This window comes from Vanessa tameamea, chromosome 9, assembly GCF_037043105.1.
Source record: "Vanessa tameamea isolate UH-Manoa-2023 chromosome 9, ilVanTame1 primary haplotype, whole genome shotgun sequence".
In the NCBI taxonomy this organism is placed as follows: domain Eukaryota; kingdom Metazoa; phylum Arthropoda; class Insecta; order Lepidoptera; family Nymphalidae; genus Vanessa; species Vanessa tameamea.
Genome location: NC_087317.1, coordinates 5,187,745 through 5,205,719, shown reverse-complemented (window position 1 = coordinate 5,205,719; position 17,975 = coordinate 5,187,745). Strand labels below are relative to the sequence as shown.

Genomic DNA, 17,975 nt, shown 5'->3' with positions numbered 1-17,975 from the left:
TTATTATTTTTAAAATTAACAACTTTTGCCATCTTTATGACATTAAACTGCTTTAGAAATAAAAGTATAATAATAATTGCAATAAAAGTGATATTTTATAGAAGCGTTTCGTGATTATTTAAATATAATACATATAATACCGTTATTTGGCTCTATTATTTTTAATACTTGACGGAATCATGAATATAAATTAATTGTAAAGTATATGAAAAATCTGTGTCAATATCAAAATATTGTCATTAGCTTATCATATATTCAAAAACAGTTAAACAATTTCGTATATAAAAAATAAATAAGTAATTAAATAAACTTACGATCTATAATTTAGTATATGTAAGTACAAAGACTATAACTATCTTAGTTCCCTAAAATAAATTGTTTGAAGCATATGCTGCACATCTCGTAAACGTAAACATTGGCGATAAGATCACATCTTCCAAGCCTCTTTGACGCAACTAAAGAATTAGCCACACTATTTTGGTACTTAACTTGTATGTATGTAATATGTAAAAGTTTATTTATTATTAAATGTCAGAACGTGTATGTCTTAATTAATATTTATAACAGTCTGACTCACGATTGTTCTATAAAATTGTTAATGATTCAACCGATTAAATACTGTTGATGGAAGACAAAGTTACATTTTAAAATGAGTTTATAAAAAGTACAGTAATTCTCAAACGTCAGGTTATTTATAGCTTCTCTGAACTGTGTCTATTTATCGTGCAAATTAAGATAATTTCATCTCACCCAGTTTTGCTGTTGCCATGATCAAATCTTATCTATTTCAAAATTGTAAGTACATTTAGAAAGTTTATACATGTGAACGGGAATAATATACTTATAAGTTCGATTTTAAAATATATTTTTGGTAGGATGTATATGTATTTATAAGGCTATATAACTCCACGCTGAGAACTTGAGTGGCACAACATTAATCGTCGACATCGAGTTGTCTGTCAATCTGCACACAAATACTCGTCACGTGTATGAAACAGTCATATATAATTTAAATAACTGCAGCCAAAGCTAGTATATGATAAATCCCTAAACAACGTTGACTTTTAGTTGTTTAAAGTGTAATACACTTTTTGTACATGTTGATATTTTTATTGGTATTCAACTATTTACTTCATTTTAACGATAAAATATGTGAAACTATACGTAAATTTATTAATAAAAGTGAATACTTGTTATCGTCGGTATTTCTATTCTATTTCTATGAACCTTTCAGAAAATATAATTGGTCGTTTGTGTATTGTCGATATTAATGGGGATGTGAATTGATATTGATCATCCCGTGCGATATGTAAGCAAGCTAAGACCTATAAATGTTCTTATACGTTTTTGAGATAAAATGCAATAATGAATAAACAAATCAAAGTCGTCTAATCGGCCGATTCGTACTGTCTCTCTTGTCATCCCACCATGAATTATATATATATATAAAAAAAAAATTAAATATAATATACAACTATATAACCAATTTCAAAAAGTGAAGTTTTCAACGAAACTGCAACGAGATCTTAGCTAGTGAGATTTTCTGGACTGGATAAAAAAAATAAAAATCCGAAATGCTTAAAATTATCTGTTTTGGACGAACCAGAAAATCGAGAACATCTAAAACCTTTGCCCAAAATATTCTACTATAACGGAAAATGTTCAAAATCAGGTGTAATATGTAAACCCATTATCACGATCGTCGCTACAAATAATCATAATATTATAAATGGAAGATTGCGGTCTAAGCGATCGCACTTGACAAACAATTAGTAGATTCAATGATATCTAGATTAATGTTTCGGTATTAATACCAACCATACCGATTATGAAAAATGGAATTACCCGTCAAAACTTGTTGAATCATTCAATGCATTTCATGAACAATTTTTAAAACTAAATGCCATTTAGTTATTTCAAGATTATTTGATAAGCGTGTAACTTCCAATGGCGTATACAAAGAGTTTTCAATTAATTTAAAAAGTTTTAATGAGCTATGTATAAGTTATTTAGATATGTATATTGTAAATATAATACAAATATTAAAACAAAATTGTATAGAATACTGAAACCATTTATTGTTATTAATCATCATTTATATGGATACCGTCGTGATTCAAGAGCAAATAACTACACCAGATCAGTTTGATAAAATAAAAACTACATATGGCTCGTGGGTACTACATATTTATCGCTACGAATCTTGGCGGAAGAAAGAAGTTCTTAACGTATTGAAAATAAGATGGAATTTTCTATGTAAAGTATCGTATAGAGTAGGTAAAGTCACGCTGCCAAGTGTCGTTCGGCGAATGTGGGTCAATGCTCCAGAGAGTCCATAATCGACTCCACCATAAATTTAACAATGCATTTACTTTATTTTTAACCTTCATTACATTGATCGTATTAGACGATCTAATTATATTTTATTTTTTGCTAGTAATATTTTTAATAATTAAGTAATTACCTCATACCCGGTCAACTTACTATTAGAAGATAATACCACACCAGAAGTAAGGATTGCATATATAATATATAACTATAATACTTAATTTCAATGAAACCGTGATACATATATATAAGCTCTAAATAATGACATTAGTTAATGTCACGTCAGTATTAAAGTCCACTGTAAATTGCATTCGCGAATTATTTTAATCTTTTCTTTATTTATATGAAATATAAAATGATATATAGTTATTTTGCTATCCATTCGCTGATTTCTGTGTATTGCGATTTATTATCATAAATGAGGAAAACATGTTATTATATAAAACTATATTCAACTGAATATTATAAATAATATATTTATGTTAAATTATATTATTGTAATACCAGTTATGTTTCTATAAACATTATAACACAAAGTCGCTTTCTGTTTCTGTCTGTATATCCGTTTTTTTCTTGTAAGTCACTCAACGAATTTTTAACGAATCTTTTAAGGTAACAGCTAATCTCTAATGACGTATGTTTAATCATTATATTTAAACCTTTTGGATTGTTTAGTTGTTCATAAACGTATCTAAATTTTGACTTAAAACTGCTTATGAGTTGCAATTTTGACTGTAGTTTCGCTTGCCTGAGCGAGGTGGCAGGTATCCTGTGTATAATTTTTTTTCGATTGGTCTATAAGTAAGCGATTGATAATTAGCTATACTAATTGTACTACACACTTCTATATACGTAATTCATTATATGCTCTTAGCATTATTCGTATACGGTTCTCTGAATAATATAATCAAAATAGATCTTATCATCATCAACATTCCAGTGTAATTAATCAATTATTTATAACGTTTTCTAATTATTTGCATTAATAAATTGTCATAACAAATTGTCGATCAAGAAATAAATCTCAGAAAACTATTTTACGTATTTATTAAATCCTTCGTTACCAAAGTATTTATTAAAGCACGACCAGTTACTGAGAAATATTCGCATTTATTCAAAATACCTGTGTTCCGTGTGTAAATGACATAAGTGCGGGCTTGCAGGCGCCACTACCTCTTGATTAACTGAACCGCATTTGCAGACATTTCGTTACAATATATAACTGGAAAAGTCGAGGCCAACCAGTAGTACAACATAGGACTCCAGTTAGTGAATTCCATAGAACCTATTTACTTCGACTAAATTATCATCAAATAAATCTTAGGATTGAAGTTTAATTAATTGTTACGAAGATGTATGCATTTAGCTACACGTTACTAGCTAAATAATGACAATGTTGCCATATTTTATTTAAATATATTTTTGAAAACAATTGTTCTGTTCGACACGCCCTAACGATTATACATTGATATGTCTATGTCACCAACCTTCACGAAACAAAACGGCACAAACAAAGACACATTTATTTTATATTTGGAAGATGGTTACAGAAACTAATTCTTAGTGATCGATTCGAATTAATTAGAGAGACAATTTTATATCGTAATCAGATTTACTCATAACTGAAATAATACTGTATAAATAATTTTAATAGTAAGAATTATTAGAAATAACTAATAATTTTAGTCAATTTTATATTTTTGTTACATTCGGTCAGTGTAAATAAATATATATCATCTGATCAAAATAATTATGCATAAATCATAATTATGTACGATTTCAAAGTCAACAAGCAAGAATGCTCGTATATCTATACCGATAATGGGGCATTCATTATAACTAACATAAGGTAAATTTTAACAATCCATAAATAATTACTGGTATTATCTATCTATTTTCTATTATGTCTATTTTCCTTAAAATAAACGTAAAGCTTAGCTTAGAATCAGGTACGACAGTTCTGCAACAGTCCAAATGATTACATAGGCGCAGGATTTATCCTGAAGTTTCACTCGACGAAGTTACTACTTGTAAACCACTGAGCTATTAAGACATTAATCGTTGTTTACATAGATAACCGTGAGACATGAGGATGTAATTATGGGGTATTATTATTGTATTAACATATCTGCCGAGCGATCAAATCTAGTCTTAGATCAAAAACATATTGTGCAATACATGAGTAGACAAGTGAAACCCGTTGTTTTTGAATTTTTAACGTTGGTTCTTCGAACTGTTGAATATGTATTAAATATATTTTATAAATCTCAACTAGTCGGCCACGCTTCTCGAATTATATCATTATCAATTCTCCTGCTATTGAAATGCCTGGCAATTGGAAAATAGTCGTGACTGACTCTGATTCCCTGGTAACTGGGATGTGGGGTGGTATGCTACATGCGTTGACACATTTGCCCTGTCTTTTTATGTCAAATAGGCCACCTGAGGGTAAGTGTTGAATACTGCTTATAGAAGTTGCTATTGTAAGAAATACTAATCCTTCCTGATATCAAGGTCGCTGCAGAAAATTCTGAAGTGATCAACGACGCAAAAATCTGTCCTATATTTAAAAATATAATTTTGTTGAATTTGCAGTTGAAACAATTGAATTTTGTAGTAATAGCGTAAAAAGCATTATTAAGCATATAATATTCCCCATCTTAATTCCTCTATTGCTGACAGCAGTGTTGGCAAATTTTTTAGGTAAATGCTGCTAGCATTCTTGCGACCATTTTGTCAAAATAATATCTTTATCGAATATGCCTTGGCTAAAATCGGACTGAAATTAGAGTTCAGAATTTTATGCGAATGGTTATTATTTCATTTTAAAGGTAAATCAACTCATACAACTATAATTAAAATCTAGGCCAAATTTCTTAAACGCATTTGCTCCATACAAATACTTAATGAATAATTATATTATTAAAGTATAAATTGATAAGATAGTCTCGCGGGGAGGAGCTAATTGTTACAGTATGAAAATAGACCACGTTACATCACGCCATCACGTGGAGTTAGACGAGCGAACGTGGTTAAATTCTAGCATTGTTTTAAAATTACATATAAAGTATTGCCGACAGAATGTTTCTCGTAATATTTAATATTACTGCAATTTTTCATGCCCTATTGTTACGTGCACTTATTTATTTCTGCGGTAAAAATAATACGCTTTATAGTAAAGAATGTTAATATTTTATATTGTGTACCGTGAAATTTAAGCGATAAATATGTTGTTTTTTTGCAGCGAACGTGAGGTACTTTTCCATTATAAATGGCAAAAAGTTATATCTCTAATGACATTGCCACAGAAGTATAAAATAAGACATAACGGATCTGTACACGTGCTATTTACATTCGATTCAAAGAGGATCGCTGCGGTTTCTTACTTACAAATAAATGTTTTATGGCAATCGTTTGACATCATTCGAGTTCAGATTTAATGTTACACTATCTTAAAATAAATTTGGTCCGCTTTACAATACAAATGCTTCCCGTTAAACCAAAATATTCATCTTCTATGTTCATCGTGTATATTCGGATGTTTTACAGTTTTAGAACGGCGAAATAAGTAGATTGTGTTATCGACGCTGACGGTATTTTAGCACGAAACATAAGACAACATATATATGACAATTTTATAACCCGATATATATGTATTATTTGATATTCTTAACCTAAATTTGGATTTCCGTGTTCATGAGAAATTGTTTCGCAGCAAGGGAACCAGAGCGTTGGCCTGAAGCGTTCGTTCACCGCAATTTCGCGATAAATAATGACAAAGCGGTTCATTCACAAAAACCGGTCTTTTTTTGCTACAATATAGGTTTTACAATCAAAGAAAGAAGATTGAATGACATAACTACTTGAATCGATAGGTATTTTTCAAATACGCAATTCCTATTTTGATGTACAGAAGTACATATAATATACAATGTATACAATTTTAAACTAGTACACATTTAAAATTGATTTTTTGATGAATGTTTGTGCGGTAAACTTTAATATGACAGTTTTTCTCGCTAATGTTTTCTGCGCCCGTATGACCTTTGGACCCATACCAAGGTGCAATGCAAGAAGCCCTTGAAAATTATCTGACAATGTTTCAAATAATTAGAGCAGCTTATAATGAAGTATAATGTTTTAACGATTACTATGAATATATAATACTATTGGAATATAAAAAAATATATGTAAAAAATTAACGACACCTGCAGCGATGAAAAACACACTTATTACCATATGTTAAAATTATTCAGAGCAACGTAATACGCATTAATGAAACATTAATTATAAAGTATCTCAGCTCGCAGTTTATAATTAAATGATATACAAGAGAAACATCAATAGATAGCTGACGTAACTCAAAAATAATCAAAGGTAAGTGAATCACTATTTATTATTATTTATTTAGTAGCGATAATAGAATTCTAACGCTTGACGTAAAATACATTCATTCTTTTTCATTCTTTTTTTTTATGATCTAAGTAAACGAACGAGCACATGGGCCACCTGATATTAAGTGGTCACCACCGCCCATAGTTAATGGCGCTGCAAGAAATATTGATCATTCCTTATATCGCCAATACGCCTCCAACCTAAGGAACTAAGATGATCTGTCCCTTGTGCCAGTAATAATACTGCCTCAATCACTCTTCAAACCGGAACACAACCCTACTGAACACTGCTGTTTGGCGGTAGAATATCTGATGAGTGGGTGGTATCTACCCAGGCGGGCTTGCACAAATGCAATATATAATACGCTTATACTTGACCTAAAAGATTTCTCTCGTGATGATATTATTGTTATTATCTATATTTTTATACGAAATTGCAATGCTGTTTTTCTTTCATCTATTTTGTTACGTTGTATTTTATTTTGCGCGACTTTGTATTTTCTCGGTTAAAATCCACTTAGGTATTAGAATTGTAGAGAACCGCTGATTCTATACTGGAATTGCTAATTCGTTATTGTGCAGTTAGGGTAATGTTAGTCATCAAAGAACCCACTTCTCATAATTTCTTGTAACATGCTGAATGCTATAAGTAAAAACTTAACAAACAAGTTATTATATATTATATTTAATATAAGAATCAAGGTGCAGTTCGACAAGGGTTGCAGTAAATTTATTCAAAAATAAATTTATATTATTAAAAGATATTCAAAAAAATATTAGTTAATCCTTTCTATTATTTACATTTTTTTCGTTTATTAAAATACTGAATTTATAATTTTTGAATAAATTCTTAATTACTTTAACAAATTTACTTTTATGTAATTTATATTCTACCGAGAATTTTGATTGGTATTTGAATGATATTTTATGAATATAAATATATTCATAAAATATCATTCAAATACATATAATATTGAAAAAATATATTTAAAAAAAAAAAACATTCTTTACACAAAAAAAATATATAAAATCGGCCTTGGCGTACTTCTATATTTTTATTTTATTTTATGAAATATTGACCTATCCTTACATCGCCAAATCGCTACCAACCTTGGGAACTAAGATGTTATGTCCCTTGTGCCTTATAGTTAGACTTGCTCACTCACAATTCAAACGGAACACATCAATTCTAAGTATTGCTGTTTGGCGGTAGAATATTTGATAAGTAAGTACCAAACGACTTGTATAAGCCCTAGCACCGAGTAATTGTATAAATGAAAAGGCGACGTGTGATGCTTTCGAAATAAAGAGCGTTAAATTCACTTAAGCAATGTGAATGTGAGATTCGGAGAAAGTTTATCCTTTCCGTGTTATATAAACAGTTAAGCTGCGAAATATTTGCTAATAAGATATCGTACTTATTTTAAAAAAAAAACATATTTTTGCGAGTTGAAACCAAATATGTTTGTCCAAAGTAAATGCGGAATCATTTATTCATTATGTCCGAAATAAATCGAGTATGTGTGACTCATAATGATAAAGAAAAATTGGGTGTACAGTTTTATTAATATCGAGCACCAAACGAGGTGTTCCGGTCGCAATTTATATTACTCAGTCCATTTTCAGTGCGACACGTAATCAAAAAACCTATGAAACCATACCCATTTGCCATAGCTGAGAATGATGACATTTTTCATGACCATAGGCACCAAGTTGAAGATCGTCGTGAAGTCTAACTTAAAATTAAATTTGTAAGTGATCACCACTGCCTATAGACAATGATACTATAAGACGGGCCACCAACGAGCTACACTGGCTCACTCACATTTCAAATCAGAACATAATAATACTGCTAATGCTGTTTGTGCGGTAGAGTACAAGTATATAACGAGACCTTCCCATACGGAGTTGCACAAGGAATATATGACTTAGAGTTTAAGTTGTGCTTTTATAATAGGTAATTATATCTATATAGGCAATTAGTCAATTGGAATAGAATTAATTATAATTTATATAATGTGTCTTATGATGGAATATTAGTCAACAAAAATTGTTAATGTATGAAAATTAATATCTTACTTACTATGCATATTATTAATAAAATCATATTTAATAACATTCGTAGTTAGTACAATTATGTATCTATTGTTAGTGTTTTCAATCGTTGACGCATGTTGAGTATAGCACAATGTAATCTGAATACATTACACGATAAACTTTACACTTGGATACTAGTCGGGTAATGACGCCACGATAAATACCTATGAAATACAATAATACCGTGCATTTACAGATATTATTCGCATCCAAATGCTGATACACATTTTATTAAAAATCGTTTTGTTGTAATTTTAAAATTTATATATTTAAATTGTTGATACCTAACAATGAAATGACACTACATTTAAATATCTACATTGCAACTTTGAATGGATTAGGTACGTTCTGGAAAGTAAAATTGACACTTGTTTTCAATAGTAATTACGGCGATATCTACCTTATTTTGACACTTGTGTCCGTATATATTAGAATAATTGTGTTCAATTACACGTATTATATGGTATGTCATGTATAAAAATATAACGTCGATGTTTTAATAGCGTACTAAAGGTTAAATAATTCTAAATATATTAAGACTGTAGAATCGTTTATTTCGTAATCGTTCAACATAAGAATATAAGATTCTATGTATTAACTAATAGTTATCACCGTCATCATATTTAGTTCAATATTAATGTCAAGAGTGTAATCACGTAAATCAACATTTTAAAACAACATTGATTAACCACATACATTTTTATCAACTGAATAAATCTCGGCAAAAGGAACCATGTGTCGTACGAAATAAGCGTGTTTATCCAATGTCGTCAGTGTCTGAGATCGTGCGTTAGAACATCATACGTATGTATAGATAAATTTTGGTTTTTATGGGATGTTATAATTATGCCTTTACCATAGAATTGATGACTCAATTGAACGTGATGGTGCTCCGTTGTACATCTAATTCTTTACTTTAGTTATATACTTTGATCACCCATTGAACACTTGTGAAAACAATATTACATCATCACCTAATGCAATAATATAAATGCAAAGTTGCTATGAGAAACAATGATTCATTTTAAAACAAGTTTTTTTTAAATATTTTGCCAATTCAATCTGCCAAATCATTATAAGGTAAAAATTTTATCACTGCGAAATCGCATGTATTATAAAAATCTTAGTCTCTTCTCGTCTATTTTAAACCGTTACAATTATAAAGAACGTTGCTTATTTTTGTATTAAACAGTAACATGCACAATCTCGGGATCCTGGAATAAGGCAAGGTGATACATTATTTCTAATATAAATGACAAAAAAGGTGTGAAAGTATTTTTTTTTTTATTTTTGAAAATATAAGCAGATGCAGCAGAAGTATCAAATTTGAAACCATGGTGAAATCTCACTCAAATACAAACAAAAAAAAATCATAGAACAAAGAAACAGTTCAGTGACACATCCACGTGCAGAAAAATCATTACATATTACATTACATATATGCCAGTGTATCTACAGACACAGAGGACATAGCTTAGTTCCCAAAATTGGTTGCGCATTGGCAAAGTAGGGAGTGGATAATATTTCGGAGAACGCCAATGGATATGTTAGTTACCCCTTAGCATCAGATGGCTCATATGCCGCCCACCTATTACATAAAAAAAATATGTCTGGGATATTGACGCTCATCGCGTAAACAAATGAAGTTTTACTATACATTATACGTAAATTTCATATTAAAACATAGGGTAAGTAAGTTGTAATATATATTTACGGATTTCATTTATTTTTTACCTATAACAGAAAATCATAATTAAATGTGAAATAACAGTTATTATTGTATGAGTTTGTTAATTAAAATTCATTATTATAATGCTCTATTGTTATTGGAAAATCCGAAAGTGTATGTATCTCATAACGCTCATATAACATAGAGGCCTACAAACAGTAAAACGATTTAAAAAAAAGGAGGAATAAATTAGTTACACTGTTTTCAGGCAGTATAATTAATTGACGGTAAAAATAATTACAAAATACAGAATTGATCTCCATTAGATTATCTATACAACCATTTCCAAACTACATCTGTATAGTTGAGAATTTAAAAAAAAGTCGTTCGTAAGGTACTCTCTGTTGCTTTGGATCATAAGTCGTGCAATTTAACAGTTTGTTCATCAAAGCGAATAATGATTGCTCGTGAAATGACCGGGAATTATGTTACGAAGGCACGTGTAAATTATAGTCGTAAGGTTGAAATCGATTAGGTACCCTGTTATTTATTTCTATTAAAATATAATAAACGTAATTCACACTGCAACATACAGTGACAGTTGCGCTTTATAAATCACTTCGTCAATCTATCAATCATTGTGACCACGGCGATTGTTCCTGATTTCAGGAAATAATTTTGTGTTATATATTTAAAACTAATATTTGGTTTTGCTTTGCCCTCCAATTGGGCAGCCACCAAACATTTACTCTACCACGAAACTGACACATTGTATTGCTGTGATACAGGTTGATTTGCTGTGTAATTACATTATTTTCAAGACTTATCTTAGTTTCCGTTGTTGTATGGTGAATTTGATGGATGGTTAATAATTCTTACACTGGACACTCCATTCTATATTCCTATTCACCTATGTACCTTCTAATATTCAATATTTAACATGTGAAATTGTATTTATGTATGAAATTAACCTTAACATAGTTATAAATCAGTATTTATTACAAGTCAGATGAATGGATTACATGTACTAATATTTCAATGTAACGGGATATAATAAACCAATATCAAGGAAATGTTAAATTAATCTTATATCATTACGATGGATCATACATTCTTTATATGTTTTTCTTTATGATATAGATTGTCGGACGAGCCAATGAGCCACCTGCTAGTAAGTGGTCACCACCGCCTATAGACAACAGCGCTGTAAGAAATATTAACCAATCCTATTGATATTAGTCTAATAGTATTGATGGGCCATTTACAGCCAAACGTGACATTTGTTTATAATTATTGTTACCAAGTTAAGGTAATTACAGACGATTTAGTTGATTATTGACAAACCTTAGAAAATCAATATTCCTTTAGTGAAGTTTCAATTTGATAGTACCATCCTAAGGAAAATTAATTATAACAATCAAAGTACCGCTTCGTAGTAATAATAAAAAATAAAAAGTATTAGTAAATAATATTTTTTGTCATTACGCAAATGATACTAAAGAACTAAGTCGCAGCAAATTTTAATACCTATATAAATACTGAAACTAGTTTACGCTCGCGTGTTATGGTCGCAGGTTTTAGTTTTCAAAACGTTTCAGCTGTTTAATGGCGAAAATGTAACAGTTATACAAACAGACAGAGTTACTTTCGTATTTATAATATTAGTATAGCTATATCGAAATTCTAAAACATTTGTATACTAAACGATTTTTTTATGATAGTCGTGACCGCATGCCATTTTTGCGCCATTATAAATAATATGTTATCAAATGTTACTAAATATGAATAAATAATACAATAAGCTCTTCTTATCGTTACGTAAACTGAATTTATATCTGTAATTCTGCATAGCTATATTTAACTAATATTATTTTTTTCAACTCGAGTATGATTATATGCATTAAACTCGGAACTAATATTTTACGACTTAATTTGCCATGGTAAAGAGTTGGAAAAGTATTTCAAATTGAATTTTTTTTTTCGTCCACTTAAAATCTATGATATATTTTTGACATGACCTGGACACTGGTCTTTTTAATTAAGTGATATCATTTTGCGATCTTAAATTATGAATTGATAATTTAAAATGAGAATAAAAAAGCACATCATTTATTCAAAGCCGATGCTGACTCAATAAATGTTTTTAATCGAAAATACATACCAAAAACTGACAAGTTAAATATTATATTACGTACCCCATACATAATTGAAACTGTATGTCTGTTCGTTAGATTTATTAGACCGGTTGTATTCAGATACATAAACGATACATGTTTAACCATTCTGTTTCTTTTTAGAAAACCGGCAAAGAAGATATTTAATGTTTAAAATGAAACCTTAAATAGCTAGATAAAATAGATATACTTTACACTAAGTGCATGTTTAGATTTTTTGCATATAAGTAAATCGTAAAAGAGATATAAATAAATAAAATAATATAATATATTGACTATACGTTTATACATTTACTTATATTTGTCTTGAAATATAATTAGTTTAAGACTCGTTTCTAAAGTAGGTCCCACACGTGTTTTATGAAATAGGTTATATTAAAATAGATGATATTCTATTCTATAATTTTATCAGGCAAGTACAAATCAAATTGTTGAAACCTTCGAATTATGTATTATATTACAATGACTTTGTTTTAGGCCAGTCGTTGCAAAAACTATATAAAAACACAAGGTTACCATACAACAGCTAATTACGATAAAACAATAAAAACAATTACTGATTTAACAACATTTTAGTTACAAGCGTTTCGGTTCCATTAATTAAGACCTTGATTTAGTATATTTCTGTAGGAACAAAAACTATACAAATGTATGCTATCAATTTCATTTTTCAATTATCACGCGCATCTATAATTTGATGTGTGAAATTCAAGATAAGTCATGTGTGAAAATTCATTCACTAGTGTCAATGACAGACAAGCCTTTGGCCTGGTTTCGTGCTCTACAAACTTTTTCAAAGCGATATGACACAACGAATTAGTTATTTTAAATAAGTCGGACGAATAATATTGTCACCAAAATTAAAATGAGGCTAAATAAATTGACTCACCTTCATATATGGACCTATCATAAAGACCGTTTATTGTAACGTTTCGCGTAATCAAATTACACGAAACTATGCAAGTGAAATAAAAAGTTAAACAACACTGAATAAAAAAGTTTCACAACAATTATCACAGATTCTATTATCGAAATCGACTCTATTCACGGGAGCCTCAAAGTCTGGTAAACTCGCGATTAACAATAAAACAATTAACAATAATATTTAGCTATTTCTTTTTAGGCATATTTGTACTATAATTCGCATACAGAAAAGCGGGAATGGAACGTATAATTTAATTTCGATATTTAAATAAATCGCGGGAAAATAATTCGCGAGCACGCGTCGCGAATGTTGCCCATGCGTTGTCTGAGCAGTGACTGGCTGAATATTGTTAAATCCTACACTACACAGCCGTTAAAAAATAAATACGACGAGGTGCGATGTTCGAAGGCCTGTGGAACGTTTAAAAGGAACTGTTATCTAACTTGCGTTTCCAATAGGCTTTTGCAAAAGAGTGTGACGAATTGCATTTTCAATTTCCAATTGATTAATTACCCTGTGACGGACTGGTTTAATAAGGTTAGAACAGCCAATTGTATAATTATGTGCATAAATTTACTCTTACGCAATTTTTTGAGTAGACGTTTCCAAAATCTTTACATCTGATATAATATGAAGTTTAATAAATAAATAAATATAAATATTGGACAACATCACATACATTACTCTGATCCCAATGTAAGTAGCTAAAGCACTTGTGTTATAGAAAATCAGAAGTAACGACGGTACCACAAACACCCAGACTCAAGACAACATAGAAAATTAATGAACTTTTTCTACATCGACTCGGCCGGGAATCGAACCCGGGACCTCAGAGTAGCGTACCCATGAAAACCGGTGTACACATTACTCGACCACGGAGGTCGTCAAATAATGCAGAAACATTCTCCTCTGGAGGCGTAGGTGCACCTGACCTCTTCCCCTGCACTCCTCGCTAGTGCGTACGGAAGCGCAAGGTCATCCCGGTTGTCGTCTTTCTCAGGGCCGTCTGAAGTAGGATACGTTAGGCTTCTAGGCCTAACGCATCCACGGTCCCAGAATTATGTCCTACCTAAGCCCCAGGCGCCGGGGCTATGGAAAGACCGAGACGACACCACCGTTCCCGTTCCCGCTCCGCCTTCTCCTACTGAACCATAACAGTCACACAGAACAAGGCTGGAACGGCCCTACACTCGCAGGAATCTTCAGGATTCTGACGAAAAGCGGCCATCAATAGCACACCACTCAATTCGGCAGTCAATTACTTACCTATATCAGGTGACTGCAGATATCATATTTTTATAATATCAATCGATTTAAATAAAGCAGTTAGTCCTAGCTTTAGTTTACCTATTAGAAGAACACCTACTAGGCATTAAACGGCTTTGTAACATAATATCTTTGGATGAGACATTTCTTTAGTCTTCATTAAAATTAAAGCTCATAATAATACTATAATTAAATTAATTGTTTCTTGACTTTTGAATCGAGTTACCGATTCGGGAGAATGCGTAGAGTTTTTTATTATTTTTAAATTTATACAGGGTTATTGGTAATTCGACGTATTCCCGTTAGGTGGTGATGGGGTGACTATTTGCGATAATTTTAACCCCCATATGCATGATGCAAAAGTGAACCATTTTTGAGTTATCGCGTTTTTTAGATTTTTTCATAATAAGTTAAAAATACAACTTCAAAAATTTATTTAAAAAAAAGTATCAATTAAAATCTACTTTTTTCTTCTGATTTATAAAAACGATTAAACACTGGATATTTTTCAATATTTAAACAATAATTATCGGTCCAAATTTAAAAATACGAGACGGAAAACGATATTATTTCAATATATTTTTAGTTTTTTTCCCTCAAATATGCCTGAAAAACAAAAAAAAACATTATGAAACTTACTCTGCAGATTATTTTAAAAACATAATCGTTTAATTAGCTTTCCGAAAATGTATAAAAACTAGGAATTTATTTCAAAGCAACCGAAATAAAATGAACAGAAAGAACGCTGCTGGAAATTCGTATTTGAACATGACCGAATTCGTACCTCAAGTCGCTCTTTAAAATCCCCACAAAATTGATTTAAAATAATAACCAATGTAAATAACTTACTTATTTACTTAACTTACTTAATACAAATTTAAAATAAAATTTAGATACATTTTTTCACTTAACAGTAACGAATTTATTCTTAAATTACCTGATGCATCAAAACTTGTAAACACATTAAAATGAAAGTATAAACGTAAAATAAAAACGTGCAATAATTTTATTATTATTTCATTTATATTAAGCAATTACTTACTTATGTGATGGTTTAGTGAATGAATTATTTTAATAGTTAATTTATCTTACAGTGCCAATGTATTTGGGTGATGATGACCACTTACCATCAGGTGGCTCAGTCCTCGTATATCATAAATAAAAGACAAAGAAGTACATTTTTATGTTTGTATATTTCTATGGTATCCTATGGTATAAGCTGATATAAAAGTTATTATTTTTATTAAACCAACTCCTATACCCAAGATGAAGCCGCGTTCGGAATCTAGTATGTGAATAAAAAGCGCTATTGAAAAATAGAATAAAGAAAAATAACAACCGTTAACAAGATTATAATAAAAGATTAGAAGATTAGGAAATTAATAAATAGACCACGTTTAAAAGACGGCAATATTAAAGTTTTTGTGATTATCGGGTACTTTTTGTGAATATGGCTATTTAACAACAGTGCTAATAAATGATAGATTAATTGATGTTTCATCTTTTCATCGTTTTTTTTTTTAAATAAGCGACGAGGCGCTCATGATTTTCTGATAACATAATGTAAGTACTTGAAAGAGATAATTATATTATTATTTAATTGTAAATGTAAACATAACTATTGTCTGCATTACTCATAAACGTATAAAATAGATGAAAACGAGACATATTTAAATTTATTTAAAGATAGGATTAAATAAGGTTAAGTATATAAATAAATAAAGAGAGTTAAAAGTGTGGTACTGGTTAGTCAAGCTGAAGAATACCTTACCCAAGCGCATGTAAACATGTATATACTAAATCTCGCCACAGCTTTACGAACTTACTATAGTACACTACAAACAATTATGTATATATCAGACACTCAGACGTTAAAAGTTATGCGTAAATAAAATTTAAGATTAAAGTTAGTTCTAAATAATAACACATCAAATGCAATCGTTATAAATTTATATTTTATAACGTTACCTACTATCATACAAATTAAGTAGTTCGTGTTATTGCAATTCATTACGATTTCCCGTGTTTTATCTATGAGGAACTAAAATAGACAATCAACTGTTTTCTTTCTAATATTATCGACTATATTTTACACAAAAATATGTAAAGATAGCCGGATAAATTAGTATATTATCTATGGAAAAATTCTTAATCTCTTTGATTAGTTCACGTCAAAAGATTATTTATAGGTAAAGTCTATACCAGAGACCTTTGTAAAAAATTAATACTTATACAACGTATAAACAGTCAAACAAGACTTAAGACTAACTAACAGTGGTTATAATAATATTGTAAAATAATAATAATCTTCAATGCATTATATTTTATCCACTTTTAAGTGAAAAGTCCCGATAGGAGGTAAAATAAAAAATACTTTACACTTAACGTTAGTATTAAATGCCAGTCGCACCTTACAGTTCATCGTTAAATCGTTAAAATAATTATAAATTAAAAATAAATATTCAAAAATAATTTTCCTGTCTTAGAATCGAACCATAACAAAAAGCCGAATGACCGGGACGCGAATCCCAACCAAACGACCAACAATGCTGGTGACTAAACTTTTAAATAAAACGTACATATGAATAAAATTAAACATACCTATACATATTAAAGGTAGGTTTATTATAATTCATGTAACCCACATATTTAGCAAATAGAAATATTTATTTGTCCATACTTTTTTGTTTTCATATTATACTTTTTATTGAAGATTCAAGCAACTATATATGTTACGGTTGCAGTTTTGCCTCACAGCACTAGATGACACTGTGATATTATTAGTTACAATAATAAAAAATGCACAATAATATAGTCAGTAGTGGTTCCTACATTATTAGTCAGATGTCAGTAGAAACGATTATTAGCGTTCTATTTCGGATACAGGAATATAGATGGCGTTAGCTGTACGAAACTTAAAGATATGTATTGTACAATGTAGATTCATAATATTTACTGTTTTTCATTTACGAAAGTCGGTTTCTGCTATTAGGAAGTTCACCCATAGTCTTTAACAAAAGATCTTGACTTGAACCAAGTCAAGCTGTAACAAAATATGTACTCAACATAAAAAAAAACAATCAGAAAGTGACCAGGTCCAAAAATATCAATTTTATATCCAT

General features: G+C 30.0%; 1 protein-coding gene across 2 annotated transcripts in view; it reads right to left on the bottom strand.

Moving 5' to 3' along the window:
* Nucleotides 1-13,934, bottom strand: part of LOC113395015 (G protein-activated inward rectifier potassium channel 3-like) — a 38,692-nt gene extending 24,758 nt beyond the window's left edge. For both annotated transcript variants that reach the window (XM_026632532.2, XM_026632531.2), the window contains exon 1: nucleotides 13,552-13,934. The gene's annotated coding sequence lies outside the window, so the exon portion shown is untranslated. The remainder of the gene's footprint in view (nucleotides 1-13,551) is intronic.
* Nucleotides 13,935-17,975: the final 4,041 nt, after the last annotated feature.